Source organism: Schistocerca americana, chromosome 6 (assembly GCF_021461395.2).
Source record: "Schistocerca americana isolate TAMUIC-IGC-003095 chromosome 6, iqSchAmer2.1, whole genome shotgun sequence".
NCBI lineage: Eukaryota > Metazoa > Arthropoda > Insecta > Orthoptera > Acrididae > Schistocerca > Schistocerca americana.
In genome coordinates, this window is record NC_060124.1 from 464,933,036 (window position 1) to 464,949,204 (window position 16,169).

Genomic DNA, 16,169 nt, shown 5'->3' on the forward strand with positions numbered 1-16,169 from the left:
GATAGTGACCTACTATGCACATCAAACTGCACGCTTCGTAGATTACAGTGATTTTAAGGGAACCAAGGGACGGCTGCACAGGTTCAAATAGTGCTGTAGAATTGGAAGCCGTAAAATAAGGAGTGTTTCGGACAAAGCGTCAACTTAACGACGCACAGCAAACTGTGCAGTCGGTCCGAAAATTTGTAGATGAGCTAAACAAACTTGTCCCATCGCTCAGTAAGGAAATTTGTTTTCACCTCCGTCCAATTGGGATTTTGAGAGGAAATACTTATGAAAGGAAACTTGGAAATTACAGGTACCAAGAAAGTTTTAACAATTTATTCTAATATCTATCCCTAGAAGCATTCGTATAGAATTGCACCGACTATTGGACGGCAAATTGACTGGAAAGGTATTTATCGTGCTGCGAATAGTTTGAGGTGCTTTGCCCCCTACGATTCTTTCTCCTGTGTGTGATCTTGCAAGGGCAGAAGGAATACTCACGTCACAGGAAGTAATGGTGGGAAAATGGACGTAAGACAACAACAATTGTGGTACGAGCACTCCTTTTGGCCAAGAGCGGGTCAAGATAACTTGATTTTGGTTGATTCCTGGTCTGTGTAAAAAATCACGCTCCTTCAGAGCAAAATCTCCATCCCAAAAAGTTTGCGACATTGCAGTTCATACCATCTTGAGTCACTGGACAAGTTCAGCCTCTGGATGTTTCTTTTCTCCATGCCTATAAAACATATTATCAGTCTGTATGCAGCTACGCCATTTCCACGACAAGCTCCAAGACAGACTGTCTCGCATTCGGTTGCATGCCATCAAATTCCAATAGTTCTCATCACTCCGCTACACCTGTATGATTCTAAAATTTAATTTTTGTGGGAGGCAACAGCTTCAACGTGTTTTGAAAATGAAAACATGGTCTCGATCGGCTCTCTTGTTTTTCTTATCTGTATTAATAAAAAAGAATACAGGCTATCTACACTATGATTTCATTCTCAAAATATGATTCTATATGTATTCTTCAAGACTGGATGCCTACCTGAATGTCTTGCACTGTTTGTAACTCGCAAGGAGTTCGTCTTCGATCTTGATGGTGCCAACCTTTGTAATCACTGTGACGAGCCATTTTTCATTTGGTGTTCATTACGCATGTTAACGGTTTGTTTTAAACATTTCTTGAATCCAGAATCTCATTCTGGAAACATCCCCCAGGCTGTGGCTAAGCCATGTCTCCGCAATATCCTTTCTTTCAGGAGTGCTAGTTCTGCAAGGTTCGCAGGAGAGCTTCTGTAAAGTTTGGAAGGTAGGAGACGAGGTACTGGCAGAAGTAAAGCTGTGAGTACCGGGCGTGAGTCGTGCTTCGGTAGCTCAGTTGGTAGAGCACTTGCCCGTGAAAGGCAAAGGTCCCGAGTTCGAGTCTCGGTCGGGCACACAGTTTTAATCTGCCAGGAAGTTCCATTTCTTGAATGTCGGCGATGTTCGTTTTGTGAAGTGTAATGCACACATCCCATGGAAGGTTGACCTCTGCATGCCCAGGACACGCATTTTCTGTCGCCCTCCAGATGGAAATGTTGAGTCATAAGGAGTTAGTATTTTTCCTGTCACAACTGTGAACACAACTCTTTCTAACGAGCCTTGCTGAAGATTGAACTTGCGACCTCGCACTCAAGGGGTTCTCTGTAAGTGGAATACGCCTGTAATATAGACTAACCACTTTGCATCCATGTGGCCACACTTCAACACCTGACCTGCTGCCCAGGGGAAAATAAATATTATTTTCTTGCTCTTGCCATGTAGGCCTATACTTGATGGTACTAACCAACCTAATGACATCAGACTTGTAATAGCTATAGCTAGAAGTGTGAAAGGTTGTAAAACTGATGTAATGTTGTTCAGTACATCATACACTGCATCTGTACTTATACCCACTACAACCGTTATTTCCTTGTTATGTGCCAGCCGCGGTGGCTGAGCGGTTCTAGGCGCTTCAGTCCGGAACCGTGCAACTGCTACGGTCGCAGGTTCGAATCCTACCTTGGGCATGGATGTGTGTGATGTCCTTAGGTTGATTAGGTTTAAGTAGTTCTAAGTTCTAGGGGACTGATGACCTCAGATGTTAAGTCCCACAGTGCTCAGAGCCATTTGAACCATTTTGAACCTTGTTATGTATTCATTCAAAATAATATTTTGTCGTAATTTATGTTTTTAGGATAATTTGCATTCGATTGTCTCAAAACTATGCTGCACTCACAAATTATGACGATGTGTCTCGCCGTTTGGCAGTTGTACACTTATCAGTCTATTTTGATACGGAAAGTATTGTGTGATGGAACTCTTATATTAGCAATTTATCATCGTGTACTTCTTAGATGCAATTTTCTATGTTCCAGATTTGATGAGTGCTCCTAGATACGCTGAAACTAGTAACCAATAAACTTATATTTGCGACCTTGATCACTAGGTATTTTTCTGAATCTGTAGGTGTAACACAGTCGATCGTTTCTCTACAAATTTTTCCATGTTAAATAATGAAAGAGCTTGTTGATTGGCGTCGTAATGTACCGTACATCGTTAGCTGTCTCTTGGATATCTATTATTTGTGCTGTGCTTCTAGACTAGCTTACAAAAAAAGCCAAGCACATAGAAGACGTAGTCGGATGTCAATGTACGTAATTTCGTATACGTGCACACAACTGGCGGGTATGTTCACTGTTACAGTTGCAGTTATCTGTGTCAGGTAAAACGTCCATCAGAGTGGGTTAGTGTAGTTTCTGTTTGTTGTGTTTAGTAGACTTGGTTGGATATAGAGGGGCCTTCAGCTGCGTCTGATGTTGAATGATCAGTGTGAAGGGCACGGAGATGCAGCGTACTCGTTTGGGACAGCATTGTCAGAAACTGATGGGGTTTACAAACTGTCTCGTTGTGCATATCTATTTGGCCAACTGGTCCAGTCATACAAAATCCGGCTCTGTGGTGCATTCGGGTGAGACACTAACCCAGTGATGGACAGTGATGGAACCATACTTGTTGTCAAGTTTCTGGTCGTTCACATCTGACAACCACCAGGGAGGGGAGCCGTAGTGCGCAGCAAGCAAATCGTATCGTCTTCACATTTGCGTCTGCCATCCGAGAATAAGTAATGGACTACCTACAACTTTCTGTGGCAACCCGTTCCACTGTTCGGAGACTACCAGCAGACAGACTAAGGAAGTGCCATCCTACTGACACCACCCCACTAACGACTGTATTTGGGGGTAATACTGTGATCAGGAAGCATGGACTGCAGGTGAATGGTGTCACATTATGTTCAGCGATGAATGGCAATTTTACGTACCACGGATGACCATCGTTGGCGAAAATGTCAGCGCCCTGGGAAGAGTTCATATTATTCCAATGATTAGGAGAGGTAAGGCCGTATTGCTCCTGGCGTCGTGGTGTCTACCTCATCTACACCTACATGGATACCCATACCACATTTAAGTGCCTGTCAGAGGGTTCATCGAATCACCTTCACAATAATTCTCTATTATTCCAATCTCGACCAGCGCGCGGAGAAAACGAACACCTATATCTTTCCGTGTGAGCTCTAATTTCCTTTATTTTGTTATGATGATCGTTTCCCCCTGTGTAGGTCGGCGTTAACAAAACATTTTAGCATTCAGAGGAGAATGTTGGTGATGGAAATTTCGTGAGAAGATTCCGCCACGACGAGAAACGCCTTTGTTTTAATGATGTCCACCCCAATTCCTGTATCATGTCAGTGACATTCTGTCCGCTATTTCTCTATAGCACAAATCGTGCTGCTTGTCTTTGAACTCTCTTGATGTACACAGTTAATCCTATCTGGTAAGGATCCCACACCACGCAGCAAATCCCCAAAAGGGGACGGACAATCGTAGTGTACGCAGCCGCTTTAGTTGATCGGTTGCATCTTCTAAGTGTTCTGCCAATAAAACGCAGTCTTTGGTTCTCCTTCCCCACAAAATTTTCGACGTGTTCTTTCCACTTTCAGTTGCTCGTAATTCATAGGCATATAGTTGAATTTACGGCCCTAACATTTGACTGATTTATCGTGTAACCGAAGTTTAACGGATTTCTTTTAGCACTCAAGTGGATGACCTCACACTTTTCTTTATTTAGGGTCAAATGTCAATTTTTGCACCATAAATCATTTTGCAACTGGATTTGATCTTCTGATGAGTTTACTAGACGATAAACGACAGCATCGTTTGCAAACAACCTAAGACGGCTACTCAGATTGTCTCCTAAATCGTTTACGTAGGCAAGGCAGCAAACGGCCTATATCATTATCACTTCTGATTTACTCGATGACTTTCCGTCAAATACTACGGACTGTGACCTCTCTGATAGTAAATCGCGACTATTGGTCACATTTGGTGGGAAGCAACTCCGACGAGTCAGTGGTACGTCACGGACATTCAGCGTACTTATGTGTTACCTATCATGCTACAGTCCATTTTTTAACAGGACAATGTTCATCCACAAATGGCACCTGTCTCTACGAACTACCCACGTGATGAGGTTCCCCGTGGCCCCAATAACCCAGATTTGAACCCGATGTAAGGACGTCAACTCTTTCTCAATGCCAATATGCGGAATAACAAGGAGTAGTTACAACAGTGGTGTGCCAGTATTTTTGTTGAAAGGTACAACGGTTTTTTGAGACCCTACCGAACCGGATCAGCCCATGCATCGGGAAGAGATGGGTTGCAACGCCATACTGATAAACGGGCTCATACTGCCAAGTTCTTTGTAAATTTCAGTTGATTTTGTAATTACTGAACTAACTTCACATACCCTGTCAACCAGTTAAATTTAATTTTGTTTCCTCTTCCCTTTCTTGGTGATTCACTTTTTTGTCTGGCAGCACACTTGCCTCCTCTACGGACACTCACTTTCATCATCTGAAATAATTTCTTTTCTTGCTCGTGCGCAGTGACAAATACTTTACTTCGTCGTTCCTCGTGAAGTATACTTACCGCATGTCGCGAATCTGGATGTAATACACAACGTTTAAGGATAGTATTCTTTAAGATTAGTGTTCCTCGGTTGTATCAATGCGAGAGAATCTTAGGGCCGAGCTGAGGCTGTAATTATTTTTGCATTTCTCTTTTTCAATTCACAGTATACACACTTTCGCTTTAGTCAGCGATACTGCGATGTGCGACAATATAGTAACGAGAGTGATATGAAAAAAAAAATGTTTCTTACCGTTTTAGTCAAGTTTAGTGTTGTCTCCTTCAAAGTAGTTCCCTTCTGATTGCACACACTTTTTCCAGCGCTTCTGCCATTGATGGTAACATTTCTGGAACTCATCTTCTGTAATATCCTCCAAGACCCTCGTCACAGTTTTTTGGAAATCTTGCTTTGTTTGAAAATGGTGTCCCTTGACTGCCGTTTTGACTCTTGGAAATCGAAAAAAGTCGCACGGAGAGATATCTGGTGAATAAGGTGGCTGTGGTAGCACTGAAGTTTGTTTTGAAGTTAAGAATTGCTGTACTGACAGAGCAGTATGGGATGGCGAATTATCGCGATGCAGAATCCAATTATCAGCAATGTTGGCACGGACACGAAGAACTCTTTTACGAAGTCTTTCTAAAATTTCTGTATAATAATATCGGTTAACAGTTATCACCAGTGATAACACGGCTCAACAATTCTGGATTGATTTCCGTTTGCTGTAACAGATCGACTGCCACATTTTTCCGTGTTTCTCGCTGTTGTGATGTGAGATTTTTGGGGACCATTTCTGCATGAATCTTTCTCATACCAAGATCTTCAATTATTAGTAGACGAACCGTTTTTCGATTGATATTCAGTTATTCTGCAATCATTTTCACGGATAATCTACGATCAGATCGTACGAGTTCACGCACCCTGGTCAAGTTGACATCTGTCCGTGAGGTTGATGGTCGTCCACTGCGCTCTTCATCTGCGTCATCCGTTCCGCTTCACTAAACATTTTATGCCAACGAAAAACTTTTGCTCTTGACATAACCTCCTCTCCAAAAGCCTTCAAGCTTACCGTAAGTTGTCCTCACGTTTTCACCCAATTTAATGCAAAAAGAAACGGCATACCGTTGTGCAGTATTATGCGGTTCAATTTCCGTGACGAGAGACACAAACATGTGTTAACTTATTACAGCACAACTCACGACTGAGCAGTTGCATCGATGTGCCGCTTGGACTAGAATCAGCTTATAGATCAAGGTCAAAGACATTGTGCCTACGCAAGCCTGCAGGGCTTCTGTGAAGTGTTCATATCTTCTGGCAGCTGTCCCAAGTTCCGCTGTCTGTGACTCCATTAGGGCGTAGCACACTGTATGAGACTCATCTTGCCCTGCATTTGGCCTCCTCGCTCATTCGCGAAACACGTAGGTGTGCTCTCGAATAGCCACGTCTGTTACCGCGGTCGGTTCGATAGGATTAATTCTGTCTCTTTAGCCATATTGGCCACTGGCAACTCCGGATTATCTCGGCTTCCACTCATATGTTTTCGAAAGATAGGGCTCCGCACGTCCACTAAACTGCCGGAAACGGGAAGGAAGCGGCCAGACACCGGATTGTTTGCAGAACTCACGGTTACGGCTCGTTACGGCTTTCTAAGGACTTCAGTCTCATCAAATACTTTACTAACAAATGTTGCACCCACGGCAGCAGTACAGTCGTATGAATTTTGTATTTACGTAATCACAGAAAAAATCCGCGACCAATTTCACGACATATAAAATTTCCCTATTACGTGATCGTTCCGGAAAAACTTTCTGTATACCTTCGTCACAATATGGTACGAATTTCTTTATAACATGACTGTGATGCTACGGAAAGTGATTTGTTGTCTGCTGGTGGTAGGAACACTACTGGACAAGTTACTCATTAACACGTAATGTGCGTAGCTCGCTGTTGAGTATCGGTTATCTGTATCTTCCAAAACAGCCATCCGTCCAGGGAATGCCAGTGGCAACTTGGCTATCCACCAGCTTCCAGGGGCCATAAAAATTGGAATTTAAGTGTTTCGTATAATTATTGAATAAATTTAAAATGCATAAATTTAAAATGCTATCATAATGTGCTCCGTAAGAGGATCATCGTACGTTAAAGAATTAACACAATACGCCAAGCTCGCTGTGAACCCCCCCGACCCCCCAAAAAAAGAAAACACCCACACAAAATAATGGAATGAAAAAAATTTTATCGGTTACTATTTTTTCGCTATTCGTGGAGTAAAACTTCAGCTTTAGACATGACGTTTTAATTTATTACTTCTTACTCTAACTCTATTCACAGCACTTATTGCAGACAGTATGTACATGTACAATTTAATGTACCTGCAAAACTGTTTCATTGTACGACACATTGTTCAGGAGACGTGCCGTAATGAACTTTGAGACTCGTGGAAAAACACTTTTCTTATAATTGAGCCACTGAAGGTGTTTCATACATGATAATTCGATTCCTTAAAGAATTGTGGGTGGGAGTAGGGGTGGAGTGGTTACTAGTAGCTGATGAATGATGACGTTGCGGTCACCGGTTCGTTTCCCGTTTACTACTGTTATTTATCATTTAACATTTGATATTTCTCGAACGTTGTGAAACTTACGGAATGTTTGGTTTTGCAATAACATTCTATGTGTATATAAGCAGGAGCACTCTCTTACTTACTGAATGTCTGACTTTGCTAGAACGTTCTATGTATGTACTCGTATAAATTGGAGCATTCTCTGTTGAGGCATTTCAGTGTGAGCTTCAGTGTATCCTCAATAATGGTGCACTGCATGTGAAGTATTCGTCCTAGTTGGTGAGCGTGCTCTCGCAACAGGTACTTGATTCCGGATTATATATGTGACTTAATTACTGAAAGAAAGAAATTCCTGGTACGATTCAGCGATCATTATGAACTTTGTAAATATTACAGTCTAGAGGCCCTAATGATATATTTAAAAATTAATGACATTAGTTCACGTTTCATGTTTCGGAGACTACCATTATCAGACGAAAATTTAAAACTTCAGTAACGAAAGTGAATGTCAATACTCTTGCTGTATATTGTCGCCGAACTTTGTCTGATGAAGTCATTACACGCAATAATGTAATAAGTGAAAAAATTATTAAACGATATAGATAGCATTAACCGAAAGGTGTAGGTTTCAGTTACTACCTCATCGAATGTGAAAATTATACCACAAAGGCTGTACATCCAGCTGACGAACTTCGGAGAAATAAGTACACACACACACACACTTAGGCAACACCAAACTATCAATACGCTTCAGAAATGGAAATTGCCTCAAACATAACTAAGAAACTTGCCCACATATCCATTTAAAATAGCAAATTGTTTAACTTCTCAGTAAGCAACATTGATGTCTGTATATATTTGTATATACTGTTTTGTAAAAGCGAGTGTGAGTACGTGTGTGTTGGCCTGCTCATTCTGGTCATTTATAAGAGTGCCACAAAACGATTTCAGTAGTCTGATCGGAATCATTGTGTGTGTGAAAGGAGCGTGATATTTCAAGTTAAAATTGGCCAGGAAGGTGTTGTGTACTATGGTATTACATACGTGTGACAGCATTGCGAACTCTTCCTGTCGCAGCGTTATAGATAGTGTGGGGTGGCTGTTACCTAATATTCACCATTTGCCAACGACCTTGCCGCAGTGGTAGCACCAGTTCCCGTCAGATCACTGAAGTTAAGCGCTGTCGGGCTGGGCTAGCACTTCGATGGGTCACCATCCGGTTGGCCGAGCGCTGTTGACAAGCGGGGTGCTCTCAGCCCTTGTGAGGCAAACTGAGGAGCTACTTGACTGGGAAGTGGGCGGCTCTCGTCTCGGAAACTGACATACGGCCGGGAGAGCGGTGTGCTGACCACTCGCTCCTCCATATCCGCATCCAGTGACGTCTGTCAGCTGAGGATGACACGGTTGCCGGTTGGTACCGTTGGGCCTTCATGGCCTGACTACCAGTTACAGTTAGAGAAAACGTGTGTTCCTTCAATTAATTTTGTAAAATTATTTTTAGTAATTCAGCAGCCTTAGTAACAGTGGTAGGTTGGGCTAATGAGAAGAGTCAGGGAGCTAAGTTAGGACTGCTTTAGTACGTATCCACTCAGCGCGTCATGTATTGGTTATACGACGGCACATTTCTCCTTACGAGGGAACCTCCCCATCGCACCCCCCCTCAGATTTAGTTATAAGTTGGCACAGTGGATAGGCCTTGTAAAACTGAACACAGATCAATCGAGGAAACACGAAGAAGTTGTGTGGAACTATGAAAAAAAATAAGCAAAATATACAAACTGAGTAGTCCATGCGCAAGATAGGCAACATCAAGGACAATATGCGCTCAGAAGCGCCTTGGTCAACCGATTCCTCCACAGGAAAACACGTCTGATATAGTCTATACGACACTGGTGACGGCATGTGCGTCACATGACAGGAATATGTTGTCGACCCACCTAACTTGTGCACTTGGCGAATGGGTAAAAAGATTCTTCTACCTTCTACCTGTTTCGATATTTGTTTAGGTGTAGCGTCCCCATACTACGGCGCAGTTACCTTGCATTGGACGACAGGACGGACAGATAATAACTGTCTGAAAATAAAAATTCACAACTTTTCACTCGAGGGAAGACTTGAACCAAGGACCTCTTGTTCTGCTGCTGCTCACGCTAACCACGGGACCACGGCGCTCCTGAACGCACACTATCCTTGATGTTGCCTATCTTGCGCATGGACTACTCTGTTTGTATATTTTTCTTATTTTTTTGATAGTTCCACACAACTTCTACCTGTTTTCTCGATTGATCTGTGTTCAGTTTTTCAAGGCCTATCCACCGTGCCAACTTATAACTAAATCTGAGGGGGTGCGATGGGGAGGTTCCCTTGTTAGTTATACGAATTCAACAAAAACTTTTCCTTTGGTTCAAATGGCTCTGAGCACTATGGGACTTAACATCTGAGTCATCAGTTCCCTAGAACTTGGACCTACTTAAACCTAACTAACCTAAGGACATCACAAACATCCATGTCCGAGGCAGGATTCGAACCTGCCCCCGTAGCGGTCGCGCGGTTCAAGACTGAAGCGCCTAGAACCGCTCGGCCACGACGGCCGGTTTTTCCTTTAATTAGCAATTTTTTCTGTCTGAGTAATAAAATGTCAAGATGACTATTGACGTTTAAAAAATTAAAATATTTCATCTGTAGGTAATTTAAGGTTAAGTTTCTTCCCTTTTACTTATTTTTTGAATCTAAGTATTTACATGAATTCAGTAACTCACACATGAAGATAGTGCGAATCTTTGTCGTAATCTAAATCCTTCAGCTCTAAGCATATGTATGGATTGTGTTGTTAGGAAAAAGATTATGGTAATAAACTTTTCCTGTGTGAGAACTATTCAGCACACAGCCTTCTTTATGAGAAGTATAACGCTGGATCTCGGCTCTTTCCCAGCAGTCGGATAAACTGGACTCCCGATACGCCAGGCGGAAGAGTACAGTATACAGCCCGCTTTGATGGCGCAGCCACAGAGATGTCAGGCAGTACAATAGCCTGCGGCTGTGGTCGATATCCCCCCTTTTCTCCGTAAATACAGAAACCAGTGTGCTTTTGGCGCTCACTGGAGCAAGGCAGCTTGAGCCGTGGTCCATTATCGGTATTGACTGGGAATAAAAAGGGCCGACCAATCTGAATGAAACTAGTTACGTGATTGGAAACGAATTCGATAACCGCTGTATGAGTCTATTTGATAGCTGCTGCTTCTAACAACAGCTATCCGACTGTAACGTGAATCACAATGGATATCTGCTACGTTACTATGCATGAATGTCTTCCTACGAAATTCTAGTGATTACGATTACTGGATTCTGCCGAATATTCCTGGAAATGTACTCGTCCCCTAAAATGTTCTCTGTAGCCGTTCAGTTGTGTTTGCGATTTCTCTGCTCACGATAATGGAAACTGAAGGTAATGAACAACGAGTGGAAAAGCAGTCGAGGAGGAGGGGGAAGAGTTTTGTGTTTAACGTCCCGTGGACAACGACGTCATTAGAGACAGAGCACAAGTTCGGATTAATGGAGGACGGGGAAGGAAATCGGCCGTGCCCTTTCAAAAGACCCATCCCGACATTTACCAGAAGCGATTTAGGAAAATCACGGAAAACTTATATCAGGATATCCGGGCGCAGGTTTGAACCGTCGTCCTCCCGAATGCGACCTCAGTGTGCTAACCACTGCGTCATCTCGCTCGATAAAAGCAGTCGAGAGAGTACTGGTTGTAAACAATATCGTTTGCAGATTAGCATAAAAACAAAAAGTATTGCAATAAAATGTATATTAAACTTCCTGGCAGATTAAAGCTGTGTGCCGGACCGAGACTCGAACTCGGGACCTTTGCCTTTCGCGGGCAAGTGCTCTACCAACTGAGCTACCCAAGCACGACTCACGCCCCGTCCTCACAGCTTTATTTCTGCCAGTACCTCGTCTCCTACCTTCCAAAGCTGTGAGGACGGGGCGTGAGTCGTGCTTGGATAGATCAGTTGGTAAAGCACTTGCCCGCGAAATGCAAAGGTCCCGAGTTCGAGTCTCGGTCTGGCACACAGCTTTAATGTGCCAGGAAGTTTCATATCAGCGCACACTCCGCTCCAGAGTGATAATCTAATTCTGGAAACATCCCCCAGGCTGTGGCTAAGCCAAGTCGCACACTCCGCTGCAGAGTGAAAATCTAATTCTGGAAACATCTCCCAGGCTGTGGCTAAGCCAAGTCTCCGCAATATCCTTTCTTTCAGGAGTGCTAGTTCTGCAGGGCTCGCAGGAGAGCTTCTGTAAAGTTTGAAAGGTAGGAGGCGAGGTACTGGCAGAAGTAAAGCTGTGAGGACGGGGCGTGAGTCGTGCTTGAGTAGCTCAGTTGGTGGAGCACTTTCCCGCGAAAGGCAAAGGTCCCGAGTTCGAGTCTCGGTCCGGCACACAGCTTTAATCTGCCAGGAAGTTTCATATCAGCGCACACTCAGCTGCAGAGTGAAAATCTACTTCTGAAAATGTATATTGTTCCGGCGTAACTAACTGCGCCGGCACGAAGATGATGAAGCGCAAGAGCAGAGAGGGCTGTGAGATGAGGTCAGCCAATAGTACGCTAGGACGTCACCAAGACAGGAACGGCCTCTATACGAAGAGAACATAAGCGCCACTCCTACCTGCCTCGGCCGGACAATCGCAGACGCACATTAGTAGAGCCGTCATCCTAACTGTTATACTGAGACGTGTGCGTTATATTAATTGCTTGTATGCACATTGTATATAGAGAAGGACTCTGACTCTTTGCACGTCGCCAATCGCTTGCGACACGTTCTTGCAAACTGAAGTTAAATATTGTCAATCTCTGCAAAAACAGACATAATGTCTGATGGGATATCGCAATCACTGGCTATAAAATGTTACTTATAATCCGTTTTGATTGCAAAAATGTTTATTCACATGACCGGTTTCGGTTTCTCTAGAAACATCTTCAGATCTGAAATGACAATGATACTAATTTACTATTTCACAAATGCAAACCCATTTCATCCTATCCGATCAACATCAAATGTACCAGAACATTCCTGCAATTTCGGTTACAGGAGTTATGTTTGAATATGATAGCTCCACTAATGTACTGTCATCTCATACCTTGTGTAGGCCATAGTACCACCATCCGTATATGAAGGGCTTATTTAAATAGTGGTACAAGTCCATTTTTGTGCATTTTGAGATACAGAGTCCTAAAGTTAAATGAGCGCTGAAAAATCTGCAGTTGAGATGCCAGAAATATTCAAGCATATGGCTTCTTGCTAGAGATGAACCTTTCTTTCTGTTTGTTTGGATCATTAATTTCAGAAGCATTGTAGGCTGAAAAGTGGAATTAATGGACTTGTACCACTATTGAAATAAGCCCTTCGTATGTGCGCTTCGCTATTCGATGACGATCGTCAACTCATTGTACAGAAGGTACGAAAGGAGTACGTTTCGTGCTCCATTTCATGATTTAACATTTGTTTCATGAGCAATTGTGGGACTATTTGTTGCCCTTATTTTTTCCGCATTGTAGTCCTATGCTGATGCTTGGACTAAGACTATGAAGGTTTCTGTGTTTTTCATTCTGTTCTTGAAATCAGCAGTGTCTTCTCTGTAGCCATTTTCAGATTCCCTTCCTTCTTCGTCCTTTTGAGTTGCAATCAAGGCAATGTCCGAAGAACCCAGAGAAGTTTCTTTTCCGCTAAGGTAGTTGCACCAACCGTCAAATATATCCCCTTTTCTCTTAGTCTGAGCTGCAGAGATGCCTGGCGAATGTAACCTATGTCTCTTTCTCGGTTATTTCTGCCTGTCCAAGAGTAAATAAAGCAACGAATATTACGCTTATGCTAAATTTCTATTCTTTTCGATTTTCTGGCGGAGCCACTGCCGCCCACTCTTCTGGTAAAATAAGTGAGGCGCTGCTCCTAACGGCAACAGAGTGGCGAGCTACAGTCAGGGCAGCAGCAGGCCTCGAGGGCTGAAAACGTTTGTTCCTTGCGAATATAATGTTAGAATGCGTCAGATTAGCTACATTTGTTCGTAACATAAAGTATCATCATTTCCATGTAAACTCGAAAAAAAAAGCACGACAAAGGAACTTCCGTACAGGAATGGAATCGGTAGATGTGATGTACATGTTGATGAGGTCCTATACTACGAAGAGCGTAGGGAACGATGCGGGAGACCCGCACCGTACTGGGCAAGGTCCTAGCGGAGGTGGTTCGCCATTGCCTTCCCCCGACCGTAATGGGGATGACTGACGATGATGAAGACGACACAACAACACCCAGTCATCTCGAGGCAGGAAAAACCCCTCGCCGCGCCGGGAATCGAACCCGGGACCCCGTGCGCGGGAAGCGAGAACGCTACCGCAAGACCGCGGGCTGCTGACGATATACATGTGCAGACAGAGAAATGCTAACAATTTGAGAAACATTTGGATCAGTTATTCAACGGAAAGAGCTTTATAAACTGAGCAAGTCAACAACGCCTTGGGCCACGTTTGGCCCTCATACAAGCTGTCATTCGGCTTGATACTGATTTATAGAATTGTTGGATGTCCTCCTGAGGAATATCGTGCCAAATTCTATGCAACTGGCGCTTAGGTCGCCAGAATCCCGAGCTGGTTAGAGGGTCCTACCCATAATGTTCCAAACGTTCCCATTTTGGGAGAGATACGGCGACCTTGCTGGCCAAGACAGGATTTGGCAAGGACGAAGACAAGCAACAGAAACACTCGCCGTCTGTGGGTGGGCATTATCTTTCAGACATCTAAGCCCAGGATGGCTTGGCATGAAGGGCAACAGAGTGTGGCATAGAATGTCGTCGATGTATTGCTGTGCTGTAAGGGTGCCTCGGATGACAACCAAATGAGTGCTGCTATGAATTGAAATGACAGCCCGGACCATCACTCCGGAAACATTTGGGTGGGCGACAGTCAAGCTGGTATCCCACTGCTCCAGACACGTATTCGCTAGCTATCGGGGTTCAGTTCCAAAAGGGTCTCATTGCTGAAGATAATTCTACTCCCGTCAACGAGATTCCAGGTTGAAGACTTGTCTGGAGACTCCTCGGACAGTGGTGGGACTCTCGTGGGGTATCAAAGTGACTGTAGCTCGCCATAACGTCAGACATCTAGAGGTGATGGTATGGTGTGCCGTTTCAGTTCATAGAAGCACTCCTGGTGCACCCGTAGTCTGGAGACAGCATCTTCGATTAGTAGTCAAAACGTTCTCGAACGGGGTTCGAACCCCGCCACCTTTTAAATTTTGAATAAAGATGAACAAAATTGGTGGCAGAAAACTTCCGGCATAAGACGTAACCCTCATTCAGCCAACGGCTATATCAACGAGAGCGGAGGAGCGGACAGAGGTTAAAAGGTTCCCAAAAAGGCGGAAGAATCAGAAATGATCAACGCGACATGATGTGGAAGGCAATGAAAAACACTGCGTTAAAAACACATAAAGTATATACAGAGGACATGTGGCTGTAACTGAAAAACTGTTGTCTTTACCTTTCCATACGCAAGCGATTCTGTAGTAGTGCCCCGTTCGGATTTCCTGGAGGGGACTGCTAAGGACGAGGTGACCATGAGAAAAAGATTGAATAACCAGTGAAAAGATAACGTTCTACGACTCAGCGATGGAATATAACTTTGAATGTAGTAGATTCAAGAATGGTTCAAATGGCCCTAAGCACTATGGGACTTAACATCTGACATCAGGCCCCTTGACTTAGAACTACTTAAAACCTAACTAACCTAAGGACATCACACACATCTATGCCCGAGGCAGGATTCGAACCTGCGACCGTAGCAGCAGCGCGGTTCAGGACTGAAACGCATAGAAGCACTCGGCCATAGCGGCCGGCTAACTCGTAGGGATACCCTTTCTGAACGACATTCCAGACGCCATTTTTCAGCAAGACAACGCATGACCACACGTTACTTCACGAACACGTGCCTTCTTCGTGTCACAGGAAGTCAGCTTTCTGCCGGCCGCGGTGTTCTCGCGGTTCTAGGCGCGCAGTCCGGAACCGCGCGACTGCTACGGTCGCAGGTTCGAATCCTGCCTCGGGCATGGATGTGTGTGATGTCCTTAGGTTAGTTAGGTTTAAGTAGTTCTAAGTTCTAGGGGACTGATGACCACAGCTGTTAAGTCCCATAGTGCTCAGAGCCATTTGAACCATTTTGAAGTCAGCCTTCTGCCTTGGCCAATCGAAAATGTGTGAGATATGGTGAAACGACGGGGTCAGTGCTGTGACCTAATGCCAATCTCCACAGATGAACTTTGGAACCAGGTGGACGCAGCATTGATGGCTATGTCACAGGACGCCATTCGCGCCTTATACGCGTCGGTGCCGTCACATGTGGAACAAGTTATCAGGGCCCATGGCAGACTCTGTTCCTGCTAGACAATGGGACTCATGCTGAACCAATGTGACTGAATACTAATATTCATGTCTTATGAATATAAACGTGAACCAAGGTGACTGAATACTAACATACATGTCCTATGGATATAAACGTGCCGTCTCTAGTTGTTCAAGATATTCTGTCTTTAACACGAGTGTAGTTCTGTCCGACTTCTGTTCTCTATTCTTCTGGAGT

At 43.9% G+C, this 16,169-nt stretch overlaps 1 protein-coding gene, 1 non-coding gene and 1 pseudogene across 2 annotated transcripts in view; all 3 read left to right on the plus strand.

Annotated features, from left to right (window-relative positions):
• The window catches only part of LOC124619899 (kiSS-1 receptor-like), a 466,753-nt gene that overhangs the window by 226,774 nt on the left and 223,810 nt on the right, over nt 1-16,169 (plus strand). The gene's annotated exons all lie outside the window — the stretch shown is intronic.
• On the plus strand, nt 1,351-1,425 carry Trnas-uga. Its single transcript has one exon. It is a non-coding gene; the product is annotated as a tRNA-Ser (tRNA).
• LOC124620470 lies at nt 8,657-8,774 on the plus strand (annotated as a pseudogene).